The sequence below is a fragment of the Bombus huntii genome, chromosome 10, assembly GCF_024542735.1.
Source record: "Bombus huntii isolate Logan2020A chromosome 10, iyBomHunt1.1, whole genome shotgun sequence".
In the NCBI taxonomy this organism is placed as follows: domain Eukaryota; kingdom Metazoa; phylum Arthropoda; class Insecta; order Hymenoptera; family Apidae; genus Bombus; species Bombus huntii.
The window spans coordinates 9,073,964-9,079,963 of NC_066247.1; positions in this window are offsets into that span (position 1 = coordinate 9,073,964).

Sequence of the window (6,000 nt, forward strand, 5' to 3'; positions counted from 1 at the left end):
ACGTATTACGTCATATGGTATATCGTTATAACATATCATGTTATATGGTATAACGTTATAACGTATTACGTTATATGGTATAACGTTATAACGTATTAGGTTATATGGAATAACGTTATAACGTATTACGTTATATGGTATAACGCTATAACGTATTACGTTATATGATGTAACGTCATATGGTATAACGTAATAACGTATTACGTTGTATGGTATACCGTTATAACGTATTACGTTATATGGTATAACGTTATAACGTATTACGTTATATGGTATAACGTTATAACGTATTACGTTATATGGTATAACGTTATAACGTATTACCTTATATGGTATAACGCTATAACGTATTACGTTATATGATATAACGTCATATGGTATAACGGTATAACGTATTACGTTATATGGTATAACGTTATAACGTATTACGTTATATGGTATTAAGTCATATGGTATAACGTTATAACGTATTACGTTATATGGTATAACGTTATAACGTATTACGTTATATGGTATAACGTTATAACGTATAACGTTATATGGTATTACGTCATATGGTATAACGTTATTACGTATTACGTTATTTGGTATAACGTTATAACGTATTACGTTATATGGTATAACGTTATAACGTATTACGTTATATGGTATAACGCTATAACGTATTACGTTATATGATGTAACGTCATATGGTATAACGTAATAACGTATTACGTCATATGGTATATCGTTATAACATATCATGTTATATGGTATAACGTTATAACGTATTACGTTATATGGTATAACGTTATAACGTATTAGGTTATATGGTATAACGTTATAACGTATTACGTTATATGGTATAACGCTATAACGTATTACGTTATATGATGTAACGTCATATGGTATAACGTTATAACGTATTACGTGATATGGTATAACGTTATAACGTATTACCTTATATGGTATAACGCTATAACGTATTACGTTATATGATATAACGTCATATGGTATAACGGTATAACGTATTACGTTATATGGTATAACGTTATAACGTATTACGTTATATGGTATTAAGTCATATGGTATAACGTTATAACGTATTACGTTATATGGTATAACGTTATAACGTATTACGTTATATGGTATAACGTTATAACGTATAACGTTATATGGTATTACGTCATATGGTATAACGTTATTACGTATTACGTTATTTGGTATAACGTTATAACGTATTACGTTATATGGTATAACGTTATAACGTATTACGTTATATGGTATAACGTTATAACGTATTACGTTATATGGTATAACGTTATAACGTATTACGTTGTATGGTATAACGTTATAACGTATTACGTTATATGGTATAACGCTATAACGTATTACGTTATATGATATAGCGTCATATGGTATAACGTTATAACGTATTACGTTATATGGTATAACGTTATAACGTATTACGTTGTATGGTATAACGTTATTATGTATTACGTTATATGGTATAACGTTATTACGTATTACGTTATATGGTATAACGTTATAACGTATTACGTTATATGGTATAACGCTATAACGTATTACGTTATATGACATAACGTCATATGGTATAACGTTATAACCTATTACGTTATATGGTGTAACGTTATAACGTATTACGTTATATGGTATAACGTTATAACGTATTACGTTATATGGTATTACGTCATATGTTATAACGTTATAACGTATTACGTTATATGATATAACGACATATCATATAACGTTATAACGTAATACGTCATATGGTATATCGTTATAACATATCATGTTATATGGTATAACGTTATAACGTATTACGTTATATGGTATAACGTTATAACGTTATAACGTATTACGTTATGGGGTATAACGTTATAACGTATTACGTTATATGGAATAACGTCATATGGTATAACGTTGTAACGTATTACGTTATATGGTATAACGTTGTAACGTATTACGTTATATGGTATAACGTTATAACGTATTACTTTATATGGTATTACGTCATATGGTATAACGTTATAACGTATTACGTTATATGGTATTACGTCATATGGTATAACGTTATAACGTATTACGTTATTTGGTATAACGTTATAACATATTACGTTATATGGTATAAAGTTATAACGTATTACGTTATTTGGTATAACGTTATAACGTATTACGTTATATGGTATAACGTTATAACGTATTACGTTATATGGTATAACGTTATAACGTATTACGTTATATGGTATAACGTTATAACGTATTACGTTATATGGTATAACGTCATATGGTATAACGTTATAACGTATTACGTTATTTGTTATAACGTTATAACGTATTACGTTATATGGTATAACGTTATAACGTATTACGTTATATGGTATTACGTCATATGGTATAACGTTATAACGTATTACGTTATTTGGTATAACGTTATAACGTATTACGTCATTTGGTATAACGTTATAACGTATTACGTTATATGGTATAACGTTATGACGTATTACGTTATATGGTATAACGTTATAACGTATTACGTTATATGGTATAACGTTATAACGTATTACGTTATATGGTGTAACGCTATAACGTATTACGTTATATGATGTAACGTCATATGGTATAACGTAATAACGTATTACGTCATATGGTATATCGTTATAACATATCATGTTATATGGTATAACGTTATAACGTATTACGTTATATGGTATAACGTTATAACGTATTAGGTTATATGGTATAACGTTATAACGTATTACGTTATATGGTATAACGCTATAACGTATTACGTTATATGATGTAACGTCATGTGGTATAACGTAATAACGTATTACGTTATATGGTATACCGTTATAACGTATTACGTTATATGGTATAACGTTATAACGTATTACGTTATATGGTATAACGTTATAACGTATTACGTTATATGGTATAACGTTATAACGTATTACCTTATATGGTATAACGCTATAACGTATTACGTTATATGATATAACGTCATATGGTATAACGGTATAACGTATTACGTTATATGGTATAACGTTATAACGTATTACGTGATATGGTATTAAGTCATATGGTATAACGTTATAACGTATTACGTTATATGGTATAACGTTATAACGTATTACGTTATATGGTATAACGTTATAACGTATAACGTTATATGGTATTACGTCATATGGTATAACGTTATTACGTATTACGTTATTTGGTATAACGTTATAACGTATTACGTTATATGGTATAACGTTATAACGTATTACGTTATATGGTATAACGTTATAACGTATTACGTTATATGGTATAACGTTATAACGTATTACGTTATATGGTATAACGCTATAACGTATTACGTTATATGATGTAACGTCATATGGTATAACGTAATAACGTATTACGTTATATGGTATACCGTTATAACGTATTACGTTATATGGTATAACCTTATAACGTATTACGTTATATGGTATAACGTTATAACGTATTACGTTATATGGTATAACGTTATAACGTATTACGTTATATGGTATAACGTTATAACGTATTACGTTATATGGTATAACGTTATAACGTATTACGTTATATGGTATAACGCTATAACGTATTACGTTATATGATGTAACGTCATATGGTATAACGTAATAACGTATTACGTCATATGGTATATCGTTATAACATATCATGTTATATGGTATAACGTTATAACGTATTACGTTATATGGTATAACGTTATAACGTATTAGGTTATATGGAATAACGTTATAACGTATTACGTTATATGGTATAACGCTATAACGTATTACGTTATATGATGTAACGTCATATGGTATAACGTAATAACGTATTACGTTGTATGGTATACCGTTATAACGTATTACGTTATATGGTATAACGTTATAACGTATTACGTTATATGGTATAACGTTATAACGTATTACGTTATATGGTATAACGTTATAACGTATTACCTTATATGGTATAACGCTATAACGTATTACGTTATATGATATAACGTCATATGGTATAACGGTATAACGTATTACGTTATATGGTATAACGTTATAACGTATTACGTTATATGGTATTAAGTCATATGGTATAACGTTATAACGTATTACGTTATATGGTATAACGTTATAACGTATTACGTTATATGGTATAACGTTATAACGTATAACGTTATATGGTATTACGTCATATGGTATAACGTTATTACGTATTACGTTATTTGGTATAACGTTATAACGTATTACGTTATATGGTATAACGTTATAACGTATTACGTTATATGGTATAACGCTATAACGTATTACGTTATATGATGTAACGTCATATGGTATAACGTAATAACGTATTACGTCATATGGTATATCGTTATAACATATCATGTTATATGGTATAACGTTATAACGTATTACGTTATATGGTATAACGTTATAACGTATTAGGTTATATGGTATAACGTTATAACGTATTACGTTATATGGTATAACGCTATAACGTATTACGTTATATGATGTAACGTCATATGGTATAACGTTATAACGTATTACGTGATATGGTATAACGTTATAACGTATTACCTTATATGGTATAACGCTATAACGTATTACGTTATATGATATAACGTCATATGGTATAACGGTATAACGTATTACGTTATATGGTATAACGTTATAACGTATTACGTTATATGGTATTAAGTCATATGGTATAACGTTATAACGTATTACGTTATATGGTATAACGTTATAACGTATTACGTTATATGGTATAACGTTATAACGTATAACGTTATATGGTATTACGTCATATGGTATAACGTTATTACGTATTACGTTATTTGGTATAACGTTATAACGTATTACGTTATATGGTATAACGTTATAACGTATTACGTTATATGGTATAACGTTATAACGTATTACGTTATATGGTATAACGTTATAACGTATTACGTTGTATGGTATAACGTTATAACGTATTACGTTATATGGTATAACGCTATAACGTATTACGTTATATGATATAGCGTCATATGGTATAACGTTATAACGTATTACGTTATATGGTATAACGTTATAACGTATTACGTTATATGGTATAACGTTATTATGTATTACGTTATATGGTATAACGTTATTACGTATTACGTTATATGGTATAACGTTATAACGTATTACGTTATATGGTATAACGCTATAACGTATTACGTTATATGACATAACGTCATATGGTATAACGTTATAACCTATTACGTTATATGGTGTAACGTTATAACGTATTACGTTATATGGTATAACGTTATAACGTATTACGTTATATGGTATTACGTCATATGTTATAACGTTATAACGTATTACGTTATATGATATAACGACATATCATATAACGTTATAACGTAATACGTCATATGGTATATCGTTATAACATATCATGTTATATGGTATAACGTTATAACGTATTACGTTATATGGTATAACGTTATAACGTTATAACGTATTACGTTATGGGGTATAACGTTATAACGTATTACGTTATATGGAATAACGTCATATGGTATAACGTTGTAACGTATTACGTTATATGGTATAACGTTGTAACGTATTACGTTATATGGTATAACGTTATAACGTATTACTTTATATGGTATTACGTCATATGGTATAACGTTATAACGTATTACGTTATATGGTATTACGTCATATGGTATAACGTTATAACGTATTACGTTATTTGGTATAACGTTATAACATATTACGTTATATGGTATAAAGTTATAACGTATTACGTTATTTGGTATAACGTTATAACGTATTACGTTATATGGTATAACGTTATAACGTATTACGTTATATGGTATAACGTTATAACGTATTACGTTATATGGTATAACGTTATAACGTATTACGTTATATGGTATAACGTCATATGGTATAACGTTATAACGTATTACGTTATTTGTTATAACGTTATAACGTATTACGTTAT